We start from the raw sequence: 27,072 nt of genomic DNA, 5'->3' as shown, positions 1-27,072 counted from the left end.
TTCCTATCGATAAATTTGTAAACGATTTTTATTTATTGGAAAAATATTTTTTTTTTTGTAGATTTTTGGCAAGGGTTCTTTTTATTTACAGACAAATTCATTATATTTAATAGATATTAAAGTGATTTACTTATAATTATGTATAAGGGTTTAAAAATTTTTTTTTTATAAAAGTAAAAAATTATAATTTTCGAAAAGAATATTATTTTTTCGAGTATCAAATAAAATAAGTGCAACATATGCAATTTGGGGGCCCAAAACCGCACTGTCACCTCCTAGTGGTGGGCCCCGGTAATGGCGGAGGATAAAGGGGTGATTGAAACGATCAAAGTTACGTTCGTGTCGTGGTCATGTCTCGCGACGAGCCTCTTGCTTTGTGAGTTTCAGCCCTATATCTATACGTCAGCTGACGACAGGCGTCCCAAGTCAAGGTGGAACAGCATATGCCGATGACTGCGTGGCTAAGGGGGAGCTTAGTCGTTAGTATGCGGACTCTGGATACCAGGCGCCCTCCAGTTTAAATGAGCCTTCCCATGGTATGCCGGGCTCTGCCATGGGTGACTTTACCTTCCCGCGCTACTCGTGGGACAGAAATGGAAAACAACAACAACAACAACAAGACAAACAACAACAGTGACAACAACAACAACGACACTAAGGACAACATACAACCACTTAGTGCTCAAGGGTCTTCGGAACCAGAGCTTCTCTCAACTGACGCAGAGGAGGAACTCCTTCTCACGCCAGTGGAGGAAAAGGCGTCGCCTCCGATGGAGACGGATAATCAGGATCCTCTTGGACCTATTATCCAAAAAACTGAGGAGGACCTGAAAAGGTTGGACATCAGGGGAAAAAAACAATATTTCTCTGGTGCATCCAAGCGGCGTATCGCGGCTTATATCAGGGATGGCATGTCCCCAGAGGAAGCTCGCAGATACGAGAAGGAAAGGCTGGAAAAGCTGAAGGCCTGCGGATCGGTTGTTGTGGCCGACCATCCCCAAAAGAGGGAAAGGTCGGAAAGCAACACCCCTGATGCAGGGCCTTCAAAGAAGAGGTCGATGAAGGGCAATGTTGAGGAAAAGGTCCCTGGGAACATTCCTCAACAAAACCCGAAAATGACTTCTTATCGGGATGCAGTAGCACAGGTCAAGGTGGCCATCACTCATAGACTGCATCCAGAGGAAAGGCTATCCGAAGTCCAGATGGGGAAAATCAAAGTAGCCATCATGGATGAAATGGATAGGGTTGTGGACTCTCATCCACAATTCACTGCAGCGTTGCAAAGGGACGGATGGATATCCGTAACATGCAACAATCAAGACACCAGGGAGTGGATAACCAGTGTCTGCAGGAAGATAAAGCCTTGGGACGGTTGCGATGTCGTGGTACTGGATGGCGACAGCATGCCCAAACAGCATGTCTGCGTCACATACGTACCAAAGGACGAGACAACCGTCAGTCTCTCCAGGGACAAATTTCTAAGTAGGATAGGGAAGCAAAATCCCAGCCTCAAGATAAGTTCCTGGAGGGTGCTGAGGATGGATAAGGAAAAGGACGGGGGCTGCTCCATCACCTTTTCCGTGGATGATTCCGGATTGGAAGATCTACGGAAAGCGGAGTTCCGACTTTTCCTGAATTTCTTCCGTGTTACCGTTCGGGTTAAAGGAAGAAAATCCTCTCAAGGTGCTGGCGGCAGGGCAGGACAAAATAAAAAACCAGTGCCCACCGCGACAACGACAACGACGAGCACTTCAGGCCAACCAAAAGAGCCAAAACTCATTGGAAAGTCTGAAGTCGCTCCGAAAATGGCGGCAAGGGAAACGGAAGGACCATCGACCAGCACGCCAAATACAAGCGTCCCGGGGGAACCAGAAGGGCTCAAGCCCATTGGGAAGCCCGGAAATGCTTCGGTATTTGCTGTTGGAGGGGCCAGCGTGGCACCTGGGGCGGCAAAAGAGGCTGTGGCAGGGCAGGCGCCCACCAAGATGTGTAAAAAGGCGAAAATGGGAGGTAAGGCTCATGTAAAGCCTTTGTCTAAAGGGTCAAAGCCCATAGACAAGAGCCGGAGGAAATAATATGGCTGTGAGGTGCATCCAAATAAATCTACAGCATGCTAGGGCATCTACTGATGTTCTGGCTCATAGATATATGAAGGATCACCTCGATATCGCCCTTATCCAAGAGCCTTACATAGTGAAGGATCAGGTTAAGGGCCTAACAGGTGAGCTATTGTATGATAATACAACTGGGGGCAGGCCTAGGGCTTGCATCTTGTTTAGTAAAAAGCTAACGTATTTTCCCATTCCAGATTACTGTTCTAAGGATCAGGTAGCTGCGTTGGTGAAGGTGAAGTCCTGCGGGGGCTGGACAGAGTTCATTATGTGCTTATCCTACCTCCCGGGGGACTGTGCCCACCCGGACGAGCAACTGAAGGATCTAGTGGACTTTTGTGGAAGGAGGAACTTCCAACTTATAATAGGAAGTGATGCCAATGCCCACCACACCGTCTGGGGAAGCAGCAATATAAACAAAAGAGGTGAGTGCCTACTTGAATTTATATATAGCAATAAATTAATGATTATGAATGAAGGCAATAGGCCGACATTCATAAATGCAATTAGGGAAGAGGTCCTTGACATCACCCTTTGCACTGAATTTATCGGCAGTAGGATTGGTGGATGGCATGTCTCAAATGAGACATCCATGTCCGATCATAGGCAGATTAGGTTTGATATCATGGTCTCCGGGGGCCTGGCAGAAGAAATATATCGGGTGCCCCAATCCACAGATTGGAGTCAATTCGAAACGCTCCTCATGGATGGGATTAGATCCGTTCCTGCTTCTGTCAGAACGGTGATGGATATCGAACTGGCCAGCGAGGCCCTGACGGCGGCTATTACTAATGCCTATCACGGGAGCTGCCGTGCTAAGCCGAGGCGGAGCAATAGGAAGTGCTCGTGGTGGAATGAAGAGCTTTCAAGGCTTAGACTAAAGACCAGAAAGCTATTCAATAAGGCCAAGGCGTCAGGTTCGTGGGAAGAGTATAAGGACTCACTCACAAAATACAATAAAGAAATTAGGAAAGCGAAGAGAATCTCGTGGAGGGCGTTCTGCAAGGGCATTGATGAACTCCCCAGCAGTGCGCGTCTTCACAGGGTGCTTTCCAAAAAGTATGCTAGTAGGTTGGGCCTAATGGAACGTCCTGATGGCTCCATGACTGAGAACGGAAGGCAGACGTTGGAGCTTATGGCGTCAACGCACTTTCCTGACTCGGAGATTCTTCGGAATCACTCAAATGCAGTCATCGAACCGGGGGCACCCTGGCCCAGGAGGGATGACTGGCAACGATCCCGTCTAGTCTTCACGATGGGTAGGATTAGATGGGCTGTTTTCTCTTTCAGGCCCTTCAAATCTCCAGGTGATGACGGGATATATCCTGCATTTTTGCAGAGGGGTTTCCAACATATCGCTAGAGCACTGTTGGGAATTTTTCGCGCCAGCTATGCGTGGGGTTACATCCCTCAGGCATGGAGGGTGGCTAAAGTGACGTATATTCCGAAGGTGGGTAAGCGACCAAGCAACCACCCAAGGTCTTTCCGTCCAATCAGCCTTACTTCTTTTCTATTGAAAGCAATGGAAAAAGTGATTGATAGATTTATACGGGACGGTGCACTGGGAAGCAATCCCTTGCATGAATCTCAATACGCCTATCAGTCGGGAAGGTCTACTGTACTCGCTCTGCAGAGTCTGGTGGGGGTCCTTGAAAACTCACTGGAAGTGCGGGAGGTAGCAGTTGGCTGCTTCCTTGATATAGAGGGAGCTTTTGACAACACCCCATATCATGTCATCTGTGAGTCGTTGCACAAACGAGGGATTGATGCGACGACTAGCAGATGGGTCAATCGGATGCTACAGGATAGGATTATTAAGTCCACCATAGCTGACGATATACTCTTCATCTCCGCTGCAAAAGGATGTCCGCAGGGCGGGGTTCTTTCGCCCCTCCTGTGGTCCATTGTAGTGGATGATCTAATAGCTGCTCTCAGGGGCTCCGGGGCGCGTGTCTGGGGATACGCTGACGATGTGGCCTTCGTCGTGCGGGGAAAATTTGAGAGCACTATTTCTGATCTTCTACAGCAAAATTTACGTGTTGTGGAAAGGTGGTGCAAAGGCGTTGAGTTAAATATAAATCCAAGCAAGAGCACTTTGGTCGCCTTCACCAGACGCAGAAGCAGGGACAGATTAACGAGCCCAATTCTGTTTGGTGAACGTATCAGTTACTCGAGGGAGGTGAAGTATCTGGGGGTAACCCTGGATGATCGTCTCTCTTGGAATACCCATATCGATAGAGTTATCGGGAGAGCTACGGCGGCCTTGTGGACGTGTAGGAGCTTCATCGGGGGGACCTGGGGAATTGGTCCCAGAATAGCACTGTGGCTATATACGGCCCTTGCTAGGCCCATCGTCACCTATGCGTCGATTGTATGGTGCCGTAAAGCACAGCAGGCGGGTGTGCGGGCCAAGCTGGAAAAGCTACAGAGGCTGGCCTGCCTGGGAGTGACCGGGGCGATGCGGACGGCTCCCACCGCTGCATTGGAGGTGATGATCGGATTGCCGCCACTGCACCTCCATATATTGAAGGAAGCTCGGCTGGTGACTTACCGACTTCTCTCTGGCGAGGACGGGGCAGGGCTAAAGTTGGCCCACAGAACTCACAGAGACTTCATTGAGGGCGATCCGATTCTAAGGATAACCATGTCAGATACCTGTCTGCCGCGGTACAACTTCGACCACAGGTACGGGGTTCTGTTTCCTGATCGATGGACGTGGGATCGGGGTGGTCCGGTACTTAGGTCGGGTTCGAGCGTGTGGTATGCGGACGGATCCAAAACGGAGTCGGGTGTGGGCTCGGGCGTATACGGTGTCCGCCCGGACACGCGTGTATATGCAACCCTTGACCCGTATTGCACAGTGTTCCAGGCCGAAATACATGCAATAGAGATCTGTCTGAGAATCAATTTGGAAAGGGGGTATAGAAACCGCACCATCTATGTGTTCTCAGACAGCAGGGCTGCACTGCTGGCGCTCCGTTCAGCTCAGGTTACATCCAAGCTGGTCTGGAGCTGCCTTGCTGCACTTATGGAATTGGCATCGGAAAACAGAGTGATGCTCATTTGGGTGCCGGGCCATAGTGGCCATGCGGGCAACGAAGTTGCTGATGAGTTGGCGCGGAGGGGATCTGGGGCTGCCTTTGTGCAGCCGCTGCCTTTCTGTGGTCTGCCTTCTTCCGCCGTGGGGGCCAGGCTTGCCTGCCTACTCGCGGCGGAATGCAGTCGTCACTGGCGGGACACGAAAGGGTGCCGTCATGCGAAGGTGTTTGTTCCGGCGTGCTCCGGCGGATTCGCTGCGGAGTTGCTGGGGATGAGCAGGAGCCGGGTTCGCACTATTGCGAATTTCTTCACGGGGCACTGCCCGGTGAAATACCACCTGCACAGGCTGGGGAAGTCGGGCTCCCCCCTGTGCAGATTTTGTGGGGGTGGCGATGAGACCGCCGTGCACATTCTCTGCGACTGTCCGGCACTGGCTGTTCGGCGCCGCAATTGTCTTGGACATGGGTCCCTAAGTGTTCGGGAACTATTGTCCAACTCCCTTAGGGATATCTCCGGCTTTGTGATTGGGACGGGGATATTATAGACGGGAGGGTGGGGTGGCTACAATAAGTCAAAAATGGCTGCGGTGGCTTGGGGGGATGCTCCTGTCCCCACTCAGTTCCCTTAGAATCTACAATCTACAACATATGCAATTTACTTGTTTTGTTTCGATCTAGATTCTAGATTATTATGTGCTTTGTTTTATTAAACAATTTCCAATAAAATGTTTTATCTTAAAACAATATTGATTGCATACTTATAGGATGTAAATAATATTGTATATAATTTAAAATTCAAAGTACAATTAAAATAATTTGTGCTTGAATTAGAGAATTAAATAAATTTTAGGATTTTTGTTAGTAAGTTCCTCAATTGAAAGTAAGCACGTTACCTACATATAGTGGAGAATCTGTATATAAAAGATATAATTAATAAAAGATATAATAAAATGAAAAGCAGCCCCGATTCCTATCTGCCCCCCTCGACCATTCCTTCTCTAAACTCTCGCTCCTTATTCTCTGCCTCCCTTGCCCGCTCTTTCTCTACTTTTTCCTTCCTTCTCCGATATAATAAAATGAAAAGCAAGCCCGATTCTAACTTTTTCGGCGCTTACGCGGTTTCATTCCTCCTTATCTGCCCTCCTCGACCATTCCTTCTCTAAACCCTCGCCTCTTCTTCTCTGCCCCCCTTGCCCACTCTTTTTCTACTTTTTCCTTTCGTCTTCCTCCTTCTATTCATTCAAACAAAAGCACATTTGCAATAAACATTTCGCTTAACAATTGCGTCGCTGTTTCCTCATATATGCGCTCATTGAATATGCTTACTTTACATATATGGTAGATCTGGTACTGTCCAATGATACAAGGATAGTAAATATTTTCACAAAAAAAAAAATTTATATATATTTTTTTTCAATAGGGCGTAAAATTTTGTTAAATATTTTTGAAAGGCAATGCTATAATTTGAATCACACTTACAATAATTTCTCGACTATAAAATATTATGTTCATTACTTCGTATACACACACTGTATAATAGTTAGTAATAGCGAAAATAAATTAATAATCTAAAAAATATACTGAAAACATATAAATTAATAATTCAAACCTTTTATATTTTTTTGAATCAACTGATTCATCATAAAATTTTAATGCTAATAAATTTGTTGATCTTAATTTTTCATTATAAAATAATTCTGATGCTGATGATGCTCTTGATGTTAAACTTTCTTCATCACGATTAACTTGATCTAAAAATGAATCATCTTGACTACCAAGTGGTAAACTACATTTAGCAATAAATGCATGATCATCATCATTCCAATTAATAAAATCTGAATCTCTTCTTATTGGTGATCCATCAACATTTTCAATTATTATTGCAATATCTGCTCCGGTTGATTGTATTTGTGAATTCATTTTAGAATAAATATTAAAATTTTCTTTTTTTTTCTACTGTTATGATGCTAGTGCTTTTAATTAAAAATTATTTTGCTAATTTTTTTTTCCTTTTATATTTTTTCAATGTTATTTGCACGTTGCATGTATAAATATTTGTTCACTTGTTTTTTTTTAAATCAAAAAAAATATATGTATGTATAACATGTTGGTACATAAAAAAAAAATATTTTTATCCTTTTGGGAATTTTTTTTCTCTACCATAGTTAATAATTATTTTTTTATTATTTACTTATTTTATATGGTGTACATAAGCACGATAGCAGAGATTATGTGAGAATAGTGTTGTGTTAATTTTGAAAGCATAGTTAATTTTGTTCTAAATGTTGTGTGGGGTTATGTGTGTGCATATTAAGAGAAAAATTATTATGAAAATTAAAAATTTATTTTGAAATGCAGATTTATTTTTTCATTGTTGTGTTAGTGTTTTACTGTTTTAATATTTACTGCTTATATGTAAAACAGTAATTGTTAACCAATTGGAATATAAGAGTTGGCAATTAGTTATTATTAATAACTGAGAAAAATTACGATTATAATAGAAAACTGAGAAAAATTACGAGTAATATTTTTATATAATGGCAATATTAATATTTTTGACAATTAATACTATATTATGTATAACAGTATGTTATGTATTACAAATTACGACCGTTGTTATAAAATATATTTATCGAACGCATCGCATACAATAAGGGAGGTAATGTGATGACATCAAATTTCGGATGTCGAGTTTACGATGAGAACGCCATATAGTAGGTAAGCCTAAATAAACTATTTTTAGAAGGATGTCGGTCTATTTGCCTGTCTTTCTGTTGAATTGTGTTAAACTGTGTGTGAACGCATGCATCTCAAGTTCGATTTAAACGATATTAATGAAATTTTATAAATGAGTTTATTTCAGCTATAGTACGGATTAATCAACTTTTAAGATATATCAGACCTTGGAAGCTGAGTGTATCATACCTTGGAAGCTATTTTACAGGCCGATTTTATATTTTTACACATATAAAGAGAAATAATTGACTGATTTCTTTTGAAATTTGTTGAAATTGTATAGTTAAACTCCCGGTACTAAAACAATTAACCTATAAATTTTTTTGGAAAGGTCAGGGTTCGGAAATCTAACTAGGAGCCGATTTTACAGTTTTTACTATGTCTACGAAACTAATAAATGAAATTTCTTAAAATTTAATATTTGAATTCTGGTTGTTGCCGAAACTAACTGGTTAACTTTTCAGAGAATTCGGGTGTCACAAAGCGAAAATCTACTAAGGCCCAAATTTACACTTTTTTAGGTATGTTAACTAGAAGCTCACTGACTTCCTTAAAATTGAAAAGCAAGTGTTCGAAATGCATTTTCATAATTGAGGACACAAGTGAATAAAGGTGTCATCTACAATTTTTATGAAAATGGTTTTATTGCATAAATAGAAATTTTATATGTTTATCTTTCTTATGCAACGACCCGTTTTTCAAAAAATGACTCAGTATAAGAGACAGCTTATCTTTAAAAGGTGTTATGTCACACTTTTGAATTATTTTCGCTTTGAAAGAAGATTCATTTACTCGAAACTTGTAGAATTACAAAAACTGTAGTTAAAACCTTCATTTAACCGTGTCTTCAATTTTCTGTAACACTTTCAATAAACTTGACAATACACATTGCGGTATTAAAAGCAACCTGTAATAATTCCAAATTAATCCCTTAATTTTAATAATTTCCAACAATACTCTATAAAATATTCTTATACATTTCATTTTTTAAAAATTTTGAACACAATTTATTAAAAAACAAATCATAATTAATTAATAAGACTAATTCCAAAAAAAATCTATCTACTTAAAAATTAATCACTTTCATAAAGTACCAAATTATCAATATCATAAAATTTAATTGAAAAAAACAGAAAACTCTTAATAAAATTTATTTTAAAATAAAATTATCTAATATAGGAAATATTAGTCTATATAACAACAAAATTAATTACTAAAATAACAAAAGAAATCGAATGGAATCTATTAAAAAAAAAAAATTTCATTAATTTATTTATCTAAATAAAAATGCTCTTAATAAGATTTCAATAACTAATATAGCTACAACTGTTTTATTTAATATTAAAAAGCCTTTTAGTAATTAATACCAAAAAAAATTTCGTAATTTCATTTTCTAATCGGATATTATTATGAGCACATCATACTAAGAGCTTAATATTTTTTGATATAAAATAAAGTTGAGTAAAACTAGTTTGTATTGGAGCACTTTTCCCTTAAGCAAGTGAAAATACAGCTTTTAAATACAGTCTATGTATACCTATCACACTATTAAAATTATTTTCATTCATAAACGAAACTATTTCTAGGATTGCATATATTTAGGATGAACGATTTATGCAGTTATAAAGAGGGGTTAACTTAATGCTCGTTTTTAAGGGTTGATTGCGTAATTTAAGAAAAATAATTATATTTTTTAATGTTATGGAATTTACCGTTAACTTTTGGCGTCTATAGAAATTTGAAAAAACTTGCAGTTTCGGAAATATAAGGCGTCAAAAATTCAAATTTTACAAATTTCAAGAGGCGATAACTAGAGAGGGAGTGGAGATGGAAAAAAATTTTCTTCTAACGAAATAAACAATTTGTTAATGCCTAAAAGCTGCTGAATTTCAGGCTCTTACAAGCTGGGGTCTAGAAAAAAACGACATCAAAAATTTGGAAAAAACGAATTTTAGATAACGGCAAATTTAAATGGCCATTTTGTTTTTTTAAAGTTTGACTATAGTATGCCATGATAGAAGAAGCAAGCCACTTCCTTTCTGATTTTGCAAAATTTGAAAAATGCTTATAGTTTCACTGCAATAAATAATTAAAAAATGGTTTTTTTAGGGTTTTAAGGGGGTGTAACTTCTAGAGGGGGGAGATAGGTAAAAATTTTGTTCTACAAAAATGAGTTTCTGCTAAAGATCTATGTATATATAAAATGTTCTGCTTTCTATCTTCAAGGGTGTAGAAGTTTTGTAAACTGACACACGGACAGACGGACGGACGGACAAAGTGAAACTAATAAGCACTTTTTTTCAAAAATTTTTTTGGAAAAGTGCTAAAAATATTATATGTACCACATATAACACACAGTTGCGAGAACAATGACATAAATCAAAATGACAGAGTCACAAACTTGCTTTGAATACTATAAAACTTTTACATACAAAGGTTTTCTGTAACAAAATAATACAGAAAATTTGTTCAGATTCTTGTAGAATAGTTCTATACCACAATGTTTATAAGCCTTCAATAGTAATTTACACTCAGCTATAAATACTTAAAATTCCGGAAATCAAAGTGAGTTGTGTCGTTATTCTTCTCAATGTGCGATATACGTACGTCATTATTAATTTAATGTATAAGTATGTGTATAGGTATTTTAGTTAATAAAAATGGAGAACAGAATTAAAATAAGTATTGAGAGGAAAAAAAAATATTAAATCGAATTATGTATAGGTATATAATGGAATTAGGATGGCCTTCAATATTATTTTGATACAATATAAAAATAAAAAGCATATCTAATAATCAAAAAAAAAAAAATATGGTGTTATTTTCGATCCAATAGAACCAATATAGAATCTAAATTGATCTGAAAACAAAAATCTTCCAAAAAAAATCTTTTTCTAAAAATAATTTTTTTTTATATTATTATTGTAAAACACGTGCAAAAAATGTTTTCATTTTCTAAGCAAAATTCAATTAGAAATAAAAACATTTTTTTTTTCTTATATTTCAAAATAACACGAGCAAATTTACTGGAGAAAATTACTAAAAATTTTTATAAATTTGAACAAAAATTTTTAAGTTATTTGGAGTGATTTGAAAATCAAAATTGTAGTCATAGAACTAGTACTTAATAATTTGAATTTCAAGAGGCAGTAACACATAAGTAAGCTGAGATTGATTTAAACAACGTGTGAGTAATTAGAAGAGCTTGGGAAATTTTATGTTGGCTTATTTAAGAAATATGAAAAATAGTCGTAATTTTTTGAGTTTACATAATATTTTATCAAGGCCTTCGGAAACTGGATATAGAAATGATTTTTTTTTCTATATCTCCTGTATTATATAAGATATTTCAATGATTAATGGTCTAGATTAAAGCTTAAAGCAGCTGGGCAAAATTATGTAAATAGAGTTTTGGAATTAAAAAACAAAATTATGTAAAATGTCGGGACAAAAAAAAAAGTAAAAAAAAAAATAAGAGATGAGGAAAATTGGAATATTTTCCAAAAAGTTCGAATGCTTGTATTTCCGAAAAAAACATGTAAAACCAAACAACCCACTGTTCTTTATTTCAAGTTACTTTAAACGTGTTTTAAAAACTATTTGTTTGAAATTTTTATCTTTTTTTTAAAATTCATGTAAATTCTAAAATTCTTTTTAAATTCTAAATTTAAAATTCTTGTAATTCGAAAACGGTTTCGATTTAATACTAAATTCCGAACATGAATTTTACTCAATTTCATAATAATACCGATATATGGCTTTTAACTTGTTGGTCAATCACCTAATCACCTTGTATACAAAACTATATTAAAAAAATGATTTTGCATAGACTTTATAGGTTTAGCAAATTTAAAAAATCTTATATATGCAGCAATACTAGGGTTATAAGATAAAAACTAAATGAATTTATTTCCAAACCCATTTATTTCTCTATTATAATAGTAACTATTAGGAACTCTTTTTCTTAAAGAATTAAATATGATTTCAATTGCTCACATGTTATCATTTCCTTAATGATTTTCGAGAATGTTCTAAAACTAAAAATAAATTTAATGTGTACATTTTCCTCTTATTATACGCAAAACGTCAAAGGCCACTAAAACGAAACCATTTTTTATACACGTCATACTTATTCAAATTTCAGTCTATATAGATATATAATATTATGCTCTCCTTATATACCTAATAATTAACTTCAATCATTTAAGTATCTCATAAAATAAGACATGATCCTTTTTATTTAATTTTTTTTATTATATTACGATTAAACTAAACAAAATGAAAATTATCACGTTTTTATTAATTTTTCATTATTTTTGCTTTTTTTGCTCATTTTGTTTACATTTCCACTTTAATGTATTAAAGACCCAGAGAAAAAATTCCAAAAGAATAATTATTTGAAATGAAAATAAATTAAAAAAAAAAAAAAAAAAAAACGTGTTTTAGATTCACAAAGTACAAATCAATAAAAATTCATTATAACTAAAAGCAAAAAAAAAAAAAAAAATAATTGACATGGTGAGCACATTGTTCGATCGCATTTAAATTTTTTTCTGAATTGTTGCTCTCCCACGAAAGACCGAAAATTAAAATGGAGTAATTGAAAAAGGTGTTTATATTCCGTTGTAAAAGATAAAACAATTGGTGAGCTCAAATTTAAATTTTGTTATCATTATTACTATTAAAATAATGAATAAGTCTCGGAAAGTTTCTTATGAACAAGACTGAATTCCATTATTTTAAATCGCAATTCTTAAGTACAGAAGTTGTTATTTCTAGGACAAAAGGCCTTAAACCATACAATACGTATTTATTGTAAGATTAATTTAATTAATTATTTTCCAATTCTGAACAAAACTTTATTGGGACGATCTAATAAAAAATATCACTAAAATTCTTCCATATTACAGGAAATGTTTCCCTAATATTGACCTTATGTAGTTCAAACTTTAGTTTATTTTAAAGTAGAGTATTTGAACCGAAACTAAATCAGCATGAAAGAATCTAATCTCATTAAAAATTTGAAATTTCATTCACAAGTAGCACTACTTTACATAATGATGTTTTAAAACCAAAGAAACTGAAAGACCCAGAAAAATATCAAAAAATTTAAAAACTCTACATACGATTCCTGGTATAAAGAATTTTTACAGGCTATTCTCTAAAATACAAATAATTTCCGCCTTTTAATATGCCAAATCGATAGGAAAACAATACCTGCTATATACAATATTAAATATAACAAAAAAAACCAATTCGCTTTTAAAACAAGACCACTAACTTCCACATAGAATAAGAAACATCACCTTACCCCTCAAATTTGAAAAAATTTTCCTTTTTTTTTGAATAAAAAAATATACAAGCCGCTAAAATATTAAAATACAAAATGTTTAATTATTCTATGTCTATACGTACCCAACTCATCCAATCAGAAAATTATAACAAAGAGAATTTTATATAGTATAAAAGAATAATAGCTTGGAAAAGCCAAATGGACCAAACACATTTTATATTTAAAATTCAAAGAAGAAAAAAAAATCACTTTAATTTTTTAAATGCTCCTTTCATCTTCTCTTTTATAATAATATTTTAGAAAAAGAGAACTTGTTTCATAAGTGTTAGAAGTATGCCCGATTAACGTGTTCTTTTTAAAGGAGCATAACACTCTGAACTACTCCTGAGCAGTATTGAACGGTATTTTGTATCGAAATCTATTTATAAATGAACAAAAACGAATCTAAATCAATACGAAAACGTTAAATCAGAATAAAAGTGCGTAATACTGCTCCTCTCAATAACTGCAATTTATATTATAATGTAATTGAGAGTGTTATATAGCCAAAGTGTTATACGTTCAGGCTATTATATTCTATGTGATATTCTAATCTATTTGTGTACCACACTGATTTGATTTTATTGCTCTCGTCATTTTATTAAAATTAAATCACATCACAGTACCGAAATATTATTAAATAAGAAAAATTAACGTCAAGTTTCTTAACATTATACAAGTAGGAAGAGGTTAGAGAACCATTAAAATAAATGTAAAAACAAAATTTCACATTTTTTTTCTTATTATTTTCAGTTCATTTCTGTTATACCTTTTCACCTTCTCAAATTCAACGTGAAAATATCTTAACAAGTATTTCCAGTTCTTCCGATTCAGAAAATATAGGCACCAAGAATCCATTTTGGTGTCGATGATTCATTCAATGATTTTTCATTTGATTAATCCGTATAACAAAAGAAAAAAATCAAAAATCAAGAAAAGTTCATTCTGAATTTTTAAATTCAGTTCTCCCATCTTCAAATTATCATCCCATATAATACCGCATTTAAAAATCTACCTACATACAAAACACATAATAAAAATGGTGGGCATTATTAAATCAGTTGAATTATTTAACAAAAAAAAAAAATAAGAATAAAGGATGAAAAAATTCAATAAAAACTTTGACCTATTTGGAAAATTATTTGCAAAAAAAAAAAATAAGAACCCATAATGGAATTAAAATATTTTAAAGTAGGTACTTAATTTATAATCAATAAAATTTTAAGGTAACTATAAAAATCATATAAAGGTTATGGGATCAACAAAAATTCTATATGAAATTCTTATATAAATGTGTAACCTTTCAGAAAATCCTGAAGGTGTTAAATTTGTTTTCAAATAAAATTAATTTTAATTTTGAAATTTTATAACAGTGATAATTGAATTAAAAAGTTCATTTTTTAAATAATAAAAGGATAAAGGTTGTACAATTTTTGCCATATTCGATATTCGAAATCTATGATATTTTTAGTTTACTATGATATTCTTCAGTTATATTTTTCAGTTATATATACATTTTTAAGGCCATTTAAAAAATTTAAAATTGAAATTAAAATTTCGATATCGAAAGTTTTCAAAAATAAAATATAAAATGTATTCGAGACTCTAAACAAACCTTGTACTCATGGCATACACGTACAAAATATTATAAATAAATTTTGATTCTTTCCTCTTTTTTCCAAGTTTTTCATAGCCATTAAGTTGACATTTTTGAAAACAGTTTTGAAAATATTTACATTCTGTCAATAATTTTGGGATTTTAGCGTAATATATATAAAAAAATACCTTAGAACCCATTCTACCATCCTGTTCCAAAATTACAATAAAATCGTGGCAAGTATAAAATAAAATTTAATATATCCTTAAGAAATACCTGCTTTTTGAAAGAATTATGCTAATTATATGAATGAAACCAAATACCTATACATAATAAAAAACAAAAATTTATAAAGTGTGGTAAAATTTAGTAAAAACTATTTTCCAACTTTTCTGCAAGATCATTGAATTTATAAGTGTATGTAAAATACTGTATATTTTATGTGGTTTCATTATGAAAACTTTAAGTGAAAAACTTTATTTTCCCCAAAAACCGCATATATAAAATGAATATTAATAATATAAAGTGAGTTCTATATATGGTTATGTTTCAGATATTATAATATCATTTTAACTTTCTCTAACTACTTATACATATTATATAATTCTAGAATTTTTGTGGTTATTTAAACTCAACATCAAAATGCATTACAGAGATTCTTTTAGCTTGAATGTAATAATAAAATTGAAGCGATTTTTAAATTTAAAGTTCTGTGATATCGCAAAAATTTTATGAACCTTTGAAAATTGTAAGGTCTTAGGAAATGTTCATAGATAATTACAGGAAATGAGTAATTTTAATTTTGAACTTCGATTTAAAATAAATGCTTAACTTGCACTTGCTCTTATTTTGTGAATTCAATTTTACCCTATAGTTATAAGTATTTAACACATTATGTATTGACTATAAGTATTAAACACATTCATGACTGCCAAACACTCTGTTCATTGCTAAGCAATTTACTAAAATGAATTACAGTGAAAGAGTTAGAATAAAATGTTAAAAATTGTTAAAACCAGTTAGAGATGTTAGGGACATGATTTCAGTGACAAAATCACAAAATTTTTTAATTATCGATCATTTGTGAATTATTTGACTATTCTAAATGAGTTATAAAAAAAATATTAACTAATTTAACTTTTATTTTAATGAAAACATTAATTTGTACAACTGAATTTGTAAAATTCTCTTCATTGTTATGCATTTTATACACAAAACTCAATTATTACACTCGAATTGAATGTCTACATTATTTATAACAATTTATGTTTATATACTCGCAAGAATTTATGTTCGAAAGGTATACTAAATTTGCCTTACCGTTTCTAACACTAAGAAATCTTAGACTGAGATATAGACACAAGTGTATATTTTTGATCAACGTCGAATTATGAGCCGATTCCGTCCGTCCATTCATCCATCCCAACGATAACTCAAAAACTAATTTCAGCTAAGTAAACCAAATGTTAACAAATCATTTTATTATTAATAAATGCCAGAACCCCATTTAAATTGAATATGACCGAGGCACTGGTTCTTGTAGCTACCATACAATTTTAAAATTTATTTGGCTATATATCTCAGAAATTATGGAAGCTATAATATAGAAATTTCAAATGTATATAGATAAGCGTGTTATGTCTTAACGATTTAAAAATCGTTAAAATTTCTTGACTCCTTGTGATAGCTACCGCACAACTTCAATAGTACTTTAGTCATATCTTTTTGGAAAATATTGAAATTACATGGTACTAAAATGTTGCTTAAATTAATACGATAATATGGCAACTTATAGTCATAGTCTGCCACATAGGTATAGTCAGCTATAGCATATTTACTCACACATATTCGTATGGGTATCACAGTGTTGACATGATCAACTCTATTTTTTCTCGTTTTTTTTTTTTTTTGTATTTTAAAATTCTTTATATAAAATACCAACATTAAGGAAAATTTCAATTTAATTTTATAACAATTAAGAGAAACTTTTCTAATTTTAAATCCTTTAAATAGAAAAGTACTTCTATTAAATAATTTGTAACTCAAATATTTATTTTGGTATAATGTACACAAATTGTACAAATTATATCATACTGTTCTACATAATTATATGTATGTATCTAGAGTATAATATTAAAAATTTCAACTTAAAATTAAACAAAAATTCTATTTATTAAAATAATAAAAATTTTATATAAATTTAAAATGTAAATTTAAAATATTCAAGCACAAATTCGATGACGAAATGCAACACTATTTGGAACTGGCCTTTCTTTATGGTTCCACCCTATATATAATAATTCCAGTCTAGATGCCCATATTTTAGAAACAAATTTTAATAAAACGGATTCTGAAACGAACACGGCAAACAATCTTCCTTATGAACATATGGGTTTGGAGTTCTAATGAAAATATATTTCTACTGGATTATCAGAAGACTGACACTACATGTTTAGCATTATTTTTTGAAATCTATGTTTTATTAATTATTAATTTTGTATAGAAAATATGTCTTGTAAAAAATATCAATCATAATTTGTTCTATTACAATTTCTATTGTGAATTGTATTTTAATTTCACTTGAAATTTTTAATTTATTTTACAAAAATTATTGAACAAGAACTTATACAATACACGAATTCATGCATATTTGAAATATACAACATACATAATATTTATACAATATAAATGGATAGCTTAATGCAAATAGCATATAGACAAATTGTGTACTGAGAATATAAGATATATTTTTTAAGATGTAGAAGCTTTAAATTATACAAGAGTATCCTACTTTTAATATTTAATTCTACACAATATACTTGTATATTTGAATACGAACATTATACACACATCTTTGTAAATTAAAAAAAAAAAAGGACTCTGTTGTTCTGTGGTGATTAAATTTTTCTTTACATTTCTTCTTGTTCTTTCTACAGAATAGAAATAATAATAATAGAAAAATAATTTTGTATAAGAAATTTTAAATTTAGCAAAAGACATTTTCATTTATTTAGAAACTTAGAAAAAAAAATTTTTTTTTCTTACAAAAGATTATTTGAAAATTGTTGAGATTTTTCATTAAATATACAAATTTAAAGTACAACGACACGTGTATGACACAAATGCTATGATTTGTATGATATTTTTGCTGTTGTAAACGCATACCGCAACAAGTTAAATGTATAAAATAGAAAAGAAATGAAAATTTTCGAACAATTTTTTCATAAAGTTTTCCTTATACAATTTTCTCATGTCCATTTTAAATTTCTTGTGCAGCTTCTTCTTTCGTCTTGTTGTAGGAAAAATTTTTAATTTCTAAATTTTTTTTTACATAAAAGTTGTCTACTTTAACATGTTGAACCCGAATATTGTATCATCGATGAGCAAATCTAAATTGCTTTATAGAGTCCATACTCACAGGCGATTATAAGAATAAACCTTATAGATTTTGTTAACCAGTAATATACTTCAACTCAATCTAAGTTTAATTATGGGTATAAAGCAGGGGATTCAATGTATTAAATTGTTATCATAAATTTAATTGTTGTATAACAAGAGTTTGCACTTAAATTTATTTGTTTTTCGAAATTTTCGGATCAGTTTAATATTTGTGACTCCCTTGAAGCTATTGAAAAGACATAAATTAAGTATAAATTCTATGTTAATTTGCTGAAAGTCTTCGAAAAAACTTGGTTTATTTTTTAAAATTTTTATTATATTATTCGGCTTAGTTTTCGCAGTAAACCTAAACGGTTATGTTAAATAAATTTTTTAAGGAAGAGCGTTGTATAGGGAACAAAACAAGATTTCTGAAAATTCTTGCAACTCTAGACTAGAGTACTGAATAAGAATAGATTTTTCCCTTTAATAGACCACAGTTTATTACCTTTTATTTAAAAGTTTGTCTTGCAATCTTATTTTATTGTCACAAATATTTACTAATATTTTCTCTTGGAGTTGAATAAAAAATAAATTTTAATTTTTAACAAAAAATATTTGAAAATTATTTATTTGGAAAAAATCATTTTTATTTTCTCATCTGATTCATATCCTTTTTTAATATCTTCTACTTCGATTATTCTGTAAGGACACTCAAAACTTTTTGAAATATAAGAGTTATATTATTTGAATACAATATTTTAACATTTGTTACCAAGAGAAGTTACATTTTTCCAAAAGTTACAATTTTATATATTGTTTTTTTTGCAAAATTATTTTATATGTTGTACCCATGTTTCTATGGGATACTATTTTAAATAAAGATTTTAAATGGAATATATTTATTGTTATACAGAGAAATCAATATTTACTTATTCTACGCATATTATAAAGTTACCAGAGAAAATAATAATCTTATTTTTTCGGATTTTTCCGTTTCAACCGTAAGAAGATGGAAAAATATACAGTTGTTGTACTTTATCTGAATCATGGCTCAGTTTCATTAGTCAATGACAAATAACAAGTTATTCTGCCTTATAATTAAGCCAATAGCTTACAAAATTTTTATAATATAACAGATTTGAAATATTTAATATCGCGCGACAACATACCTTAGAAATACACTAATCTTCTCCTATTGCAAGCTATGCTACATAAAAAACAATTTCATTCAGAAATGTAATAATTTTGCTTCTCTATATATTGAATCTACTGTTATAAATAAAGAGACAATTTTCGTTAAACGAAGAGAACGTACAGTATAATAAAATTGTAATTTTTTGCAAAATAATATACAGTCAGAGTACATGTTTGGCAACTCTAATAATCTTTATTATAAAAAAATTTTGTGATTATTATTAAAATTTTAAAATATTTTACAACTGATTTACTTAAGTAGAGCCTTAAAATCATAAGCATATGATATTATTGTATGTAATAATGAAAATAAAATTTTTTTGTTTAAATTTATATTATCTTTATAAGAATGACTCCATTATATGGGTATACTCCAAAAAATTACTTAAAATTTTTGAGAAATAAAATATTTTATTAATAAAAAATCTATTTCTTCATAATGAAACCCAAATTTTTTGAAGAAATTTTTAAGAAGAATTTTCAAGAAAAAATTTTTTTTTATAATTTAATTAAGTTCTTAATTGAATATTTAGGCATAATTGAGAAAATAAAATTATAATAAAGAATTAAAATCTTTCAGAAAGAAATTTGTATACTACTAAGGTAACAAAGTATACTTAAAAGAACTGATTAATATTAGAAAACATAATTCAAATATTTTAATGAGTAGCGTATATTATGATGAAGAATGCAGCGGTAACAACGTAATTAGTTTAGCTTCATTAACATTAAGATTAAAATCCTGTATGCAGTAATAATTCATTAAAAATTAAGTATAACCCATTGGACTTAATTGGACTTAAATTTTTCCTAAAACAGGAACTAATATAGAGGGATTAATGAAAAGAGCCAGAATGACTTAATCAAATTTATAAATTAGCGTAGTTTTTAACCCAATACAGACACATTCTACTAGCCAAATATAAATACGCCATTTTCTTTGATGCTATTAATATTTTGGTAAAATATTTATGGGCTTATAAATAAATCTTGTTTCAATCTTAAATAAATTCATAAATAATATTGAAATTATGATGAAATTCTATAATATAATTGGAACTCTTCTTCAAATTCTCAAATAAAATAGCACGTGATATTGACATTGCACACTTACATATTATAAAGACGCTTGTTTTTAATAAAAAATTTATGGTTTCCTTGGAAACTATAGAATATTATACCATATACTTTGAATGACTATCGAATAAAACTACTCGTACCATACCTTATACCAAAATAATAACTATCTAAAAAAAAAAATAAAAACTAAAATCAAATTTTTTATAATATCGAAGAGATGCCAATTACATAAAATATATTTTTTTCTTCTCACTCTTCTTCTTTCTCTCTTTTTATAATATAATTGATTGATATTTCCGCTTCAATTTTATTGTAGACGTCTATATTGGTTGGCATGTGGTTTTTAGGAAATTGAGATAAAATCTATTCATTTTGTTAAAGTAAATTTTTCTTGCAAATAATTTCTTATATAAAATATATATATATGTATACAATATTTTGTATATTGTATACAAGAAATATACTCTCAAATATTAGAAATTTAATAAAGAAAATTTTAAACACTTCAGAGTCAGATACAATCTGTTATATTGAAATATATCAACAAGCTTATATCACAGATTTGAAGGTGATATTAAAATTCTAAAATATTTCAATTATTCTGCTTAAATGGCACAATATTTAAGACTATATTACAAACATATTAAGTCTTTACAAAATTAAAATGCCATAATTTTTAATTGCAAAACTGTAGAGTGAGATAAGGTATCTGTCATTTAAGGTATAAATGAAATCAAATATACTTACTAATGCCACAAATTGAAAATAATATTGAAAATATAATATTGAATTTTGAAAATCTCTAAAGAAATTTGAATTTTGAATTTAAATCTGGTATTGCGAGAAAACTTTTATTATGAAAATTTATTTTCAAATTAAAAATTCGAATACGAAAACTGCGTGTTCTGCAAATATTTTTAAAAGAAAGAAATTCAGAACATTTATTGAAATACCTAAATTCTACGATAGTTAATCAACTAATTTAAACCAAATTATAATCAAGTTCGCACATAATCTGTCTCACTACTGTAACGAAAATCTTAATATTAGTTCAGATATGATACAAAATATTTACAAGATTTGAAATACTTTCAAAAATTCCTTTTGAATTTTCTAATTTTCAAAATAATTTTCTAAAACAAAATCTTTAGAAATCTTGAAATTTTTTCTCTCTTATCATATTAAATTTTTAGTAATTTTAAAGGCAACGTATATAACATTTTTAATTTTGGTTTTTATTATTATGAAAAATTTTCATATTATTTATACACTATACAAAATTTCAATGGGAATAAACACATACATTCAGTATTTTTGTTAAGTTTCTTACAAGTTTCTATAATATTATTATGACAACTTTGTTCCGGAAACATATCAAATACACATTATAAACATAATTATTATGAACATCATATACATATATTACTCGCACTCCCTATACAATATTGTAAATGTGTGTATGTGTTCTTTGAAATCATAAGTTAAAAAGAATATTACGCAATTACGTGACAAAAACATTAAAAATCATACAAAAAAAAATAAAAAAAAAAATTTTTTTTTTTTATTTTATTTTCTTCCTTTACCCATAATAATTTATATAAAAAAAAATAATATACTCTCGTAAATATAAGAAAAATTCTTATTATCCTTCCATTTCACGTAAAACTTTAAAATTACGTGTAAAAATAACATGCTTATGTACACATCTTGCGTATACTACGTGTTAATAATTACTTACATATTTTTCTTTATATAATAATTATGATTGGTGCGTATATACGAAATTGTATATAGTTATTAGATTAGTATGTGTATGTATAAGAATATTTAAATGAATACCATCATGGTGAAAAATTATACCAGAAAAAAAAAGGAATGAAAAACATTTTTTCCTTTTGCTTTCCTAAAACAATTAATTTCTGTTACGCCAATTACACTGGAATTTTAAAAGGAAATTGATGTGAATAAATTTATTAAGATATGAATAAGAGAATATATATGTATATATATATGTATATATATATATATTATGATGGTACACAATACGTTATTAAATATACCGAATATGTTAAAGGAAAAAATTAAAATTCTGGTAAAAAATTCTAAAGAATTAGAAAAATATTGAAATTTACTCGTCACAATTTGTCTAAAACGTAAAAATTGAATTATATCAAAAAAAAATTTTAAATTTTTAGCATTGAGAAAACACATAAATAATATTATTTACGATCTTATTTCAAAATTTTTAAGATTTTATTGCTAAATATGTTTAAAATCAACCGCTTTGTGGCAAATAGTATATTCGAATATATTATTGTCCTTGTTGGTATTGTCCTTGAATTAGTTCACATTTTAAAATTTCAAAGTTAAAGTAAAAAAAAATATCAAAACTAGTGATTGTATTCTTCAAATCATTTAAAATTTCCTTTTTGATTTTATTTTATTAAAACAATTATTAATTCGATTTTCAAAAAGGAAATATTAATGATTTTTCAGAAAATCACTTTGAAAAATTCAATGATTTCAAAATTTAATCATCAATTCTTATATATATATATATATGTACGTATGTAAATAATAATAATATCAATCAAAAAAAATATTGAAAAGGATTGAAAATTTTCATATTTTTTTTAACCATAAATTTATTTTAATAAAATATCAAAATAATAATATTATGTTCAGCTCATTTCTAAGTAAAATTCAAATGCAAAAATACAAAAATAAAGTTTTGGATTAAACTAATGGTTTGTAATGTAGCACTTTTTTCCTTCAACAAGTGAAAATACTGTTTTTAAAACAATCCAATTATGCATTACGTTATTAAAATTAATTTCATTTACATACGAAAAAAAAATAAAAAATTGCATACTTTTAGGATGAACAGTCTTTGAAAAAATTTAAAAAGACGATAACATAATACCCGAGTTTAAGAATTAATTACATAAGTTAAGAAAAATAATTATATTTTAATGATATGGCATTTACCGTTAGCTTTCTGCTTTTGTATAAATTTGGAAAAGTTTGCAGTTTCGGTAATATAAGTTGCCAAAAGTTCAAATACCTGAAATTTCAAGATAACTTGAAAAGGGTTGAAGATGTAAAAAAAATTTTTTTTCTCATGAAATAAATTATTTATCAATATCTAAAAGAATCTCAAATTTCAGACTCTTAAGGCGTTCGGGTTTAGAAGCAAAACAATATCAAAAATTCAAAAAAAAAAAACTTAAGATAACTTTTAACCTGATAACACTACTTTCCTGCTTTAACAAAATTTGAAAAATGTTTATGATTTCTTTAAAATAAGTAGTCAAAAAGTAACAATTTTCAGTTTTTGAGGGGCTCTAACTTTTAGAAAAGGCGAAATTGGTAAAAATTTTCTTCTACAGAAATAAGTTTCTAGTAAAAATCTATCGACGTATGAGCTTTCTATCTGCAAGGGTTTAGAAGTTTTGTAAACAAACACACGGACGAACGGACAGAGTAAAAATAATAAGCACATTTTTTCAAAATTTTTTTGGAAAAGTTCTAAAAATCAACATAAACTGAAAAAAAAGAAAGGCGAACAACGAAATTTCTCTGGAAACAAGGCACTATACAACCTATTAAGTGATAAAATTCATATTACTATATAAAAATTTTTACCTAAATTGAAACACAACTCCAATTTCGGAATTAGCCTTGGAATAATCCCAAATCTTTTACATTACTAACAAACTTTTATATTACTATTGCAGAACAAAAAACAAGACTACAAGGTAAAATTATCCTTAATCGCTCAAAAAAAAAAACAAAACATACATACATACATAAAAAACAAAAGGAATAATATTTTTAATTTGTTAGAAACATTTTATGAAAATGATAAAAAAAATTAAAAATTAATTCAAAAAGGCTGAGCTTAACAATTATAAGGTCGTATAACCGCAAGCAAATTCAATGGAAAATAAAGATACAAAAATATTATCTTTCTTGCGATTTAACAAAAAAAAAAAAAAAAACATTAATACAGATTTTTCAATTATTTCAAAAGAAAATTTTATTTTTTAGAAAAACAGTAAAAATTTTCCCTCTGTAATTTCATTTCTATAGCAACCTAATCGTCAATTAATCAAAGTGAATAAAATTTTCGAATATACATACGTACTTATTACGCAGCCAAAATTGTAAAATTTCTAAAGAATAAGGAGAAAAAAACAAAAAAGAGAAGAAAAATGTAAATCAGGACAACACTTGAAAAAAAAATATTTCACTTTTGTTACTAATTTTGCTTAATTTTCTTTCTGTGTATTTTGTTTATTTAGAAATTAATGACTGGAATTAATAAGAATTCTAAGGAAAAAAAATTAATATTTTCATTTTAATTTTAATTTTTCAACTTTCATTTACATATATTCGTACATATTTTGGCAATATTAAAATTATACCCAAAGAAAAAACCAGAAAAATTTAATATTAAATTTAATGTAAAAAACAAAAATTCAAAAAACCAAAAAATTTACTACCGTGAATAGCTTTCAATTTAAAATATTCCATTTAATAAGTGGTATAGAAATTTTATACCTACTCACATATATACAAATATATAACATTTTAGAGTGTTATACAATATAAAAGATTCTTATATTTTGGAAATTTTAACAAGAAAAACTCGTAAATATTTTATGAAAAAGAAAAAAGGGAATAGAATCGTGTAATTTTCATTTCAAAAATAAAATTTCGGAAAAATTTATTAGGATAGATTTATAACTCTCATAAAATACTTGTTATACTACTATTTTTTTTTTCTCCCTGTTTGCGTTTTATTTACTGTTTTGTTACATTTGTGTTGTATAAATAAAATAAATAAAGATTGAAAACATATTTGTACCTTAATAAATTTATTTTCCCTTCTTTTCTCGTATACACTCCGAATTCTAATATTTATTCTTCTTGAAATTTGTATAGTGGAATTTAAACTGAATTTCACTTAATATTCCCATATCAAGCCCATATCTTTAAAAATACATTTTCATGAAAAAAAAACATGAAAATACATATGTGACCCTACCCTAATACCGAACTCCCTAGTACCGAAGAAACAAGTGATTTTCTGTCTTACCTTGAAAATTTCGCTATAATTTAACTAATTTTTGTTTTGGTTCATTCAACTTTTCTTTAACTTTTTTTCCAATAAATTTTAAAAATATAAAAAAAAAAATAAAAAAAAAATTTGTTTTCTTGTATTTTTTTTGGCAAGGGTATCTGAATAAAAAAATATGCTTTCTATTCTAATAAGATGATTTTTGCAAAAGAAGATAAAAGAAAAAAAGATAGATAAATTTTCAATGATTTCAATGATAACTGGCTTTATGATTTTAATTTACAGGTGTAATAATTTGATATTTTTGTCTATACATTATTTGTCTATGAATTATTGTAACAATTTTAAATACATGTAATAGTAAAAATTATCTAATTATTTCCAGCGTTATACTCTCCCTTTCTGCTAACCCGTACAATATAAACAAATGCAATTGTGCTTAGTGCTTACTACCCACATTCACCATTCCGTCACAGACCCAAATTATTTTAGAATTGACCGAACATAACATAGTATTCTAATTGCCCGATATAATTTGCTCGTCTCCGATAACCCTCCGTCTCGCTAACCCTACTTAATCAATTACATCCCGGCTCCGATAACCCTCCTAAATTAATAACATTTACTTTCAATTGAAAGACATTCGGTTATATACCCTTTGGCCGTAATGTAAGTATTCAGTTCCGAGACCGAATATAGTCCCAAAATAACTTCCAATTAAGTTTTTGACCCCATCAGCTAATTAAATGTTTCACTTAACCTGTTGCCTGAATTTCTAGAACAAAAATTTTTCTCCAATATATGATTTTTAGTAATATTATTTATGGAACCTTACTATATGTAATTCGATTTTCGTGAAACAATTTTCATATTCGGAAAAATGTTAGGGTAGTACAAATTAATTTGCTGAATATTACCTTTAAATTTATGTAAATATGAAAATCATTTCATGAAAATCGAGTTACATAGTAGGATTCCGGGTCATTCATAGGATTCGAAAATTCTTAACAAATTCCAAAGGAGCGGAGCCTCTAGCTAAATAGTGAAATAATTAACTTGGCAAAGAAATTGTAAATGAGTAAATAATTTTTTTATTTATTATTTGTAATAATTTGAGACAAAGAGTCAATGAGCTAAAAATAAGTTCGATATTTTAAATTTTAATTTGAAACAATTAAAAAAACAATTGAACAAAAATATCGAAAAGATAAAAAGCGCTAAAAATCTGTCAAAACATTTAAAATAAAAATCTAAAATATTAAAGTACCCACTAATAATAGAAATTATTGGTAATTTTGGTTGAAAGACCAAAAAAACCAAAATATGTCAATTTCTGTAATTAGTATAATAAGTTTTAAATGACAATTTACATTTATTAAAATTTTTGTTAAACACACACATACATATAAAAATATATATAAATGTTAAATTATGTACGGTTCCACATATTGTGTAAATTTTTCATTTTAAAATTAAAAGTTACTTGTAAAGCACACAAAAAAAAAATGAAACAATTTTTT

General features: G+C 29.8%; 1 protein-coding gene across 6 annotated transcripts in view; it reads right to left on the bottom strand.

Moving 5' to 3' along the window:
- The window catches only part of LOC129614661 (potassium voltage-gated channel subfamily KQT member 1), a 134,372-nt gene extending 127,566 nt beyond the window's left edge, over positions 1-6,806 (bottom strand). For 2 of the 6 annotated variants that reach the window (XM_055529415.1, XM_055529416.1), the window contains exon 1: positions 6,759-6,804. The gene's annotated coding sequence lies outside the window, so the exon portion shown is untranslated. Of the gene's footprint in view, positions 1-6,758 lie in introns of all 6 variants that reach the window. The other 4 variants (XM_055529392.1, XM_055529414.1, XM_055529417.1 and 1 more) reach the window with 4 other exon arrangements.
- Between the last annotated feature and the right edge of the window lie 20,266 nt (positions 6,807-27,072).

This window comes from Condylostylus longicornis, unplaced genomic scaffold (genome assembly GCF_029603195.1).
Source record: "Condylostylus longicornis isolate FDR11 unplaced genomic scaffold, ASM2960319v2 ptg000114l, whole genome shotgun sequence".
Taxonomy (NCBI): Eukaryota; Metazoa; Arthropoda; class Insecta; order Diptera; family Dolichopodidae; genus Condylostylus; species Condylostylus longicornis.
This window is presented reverse-complemented; position numbering and strand designations above follow the sequence as displayed.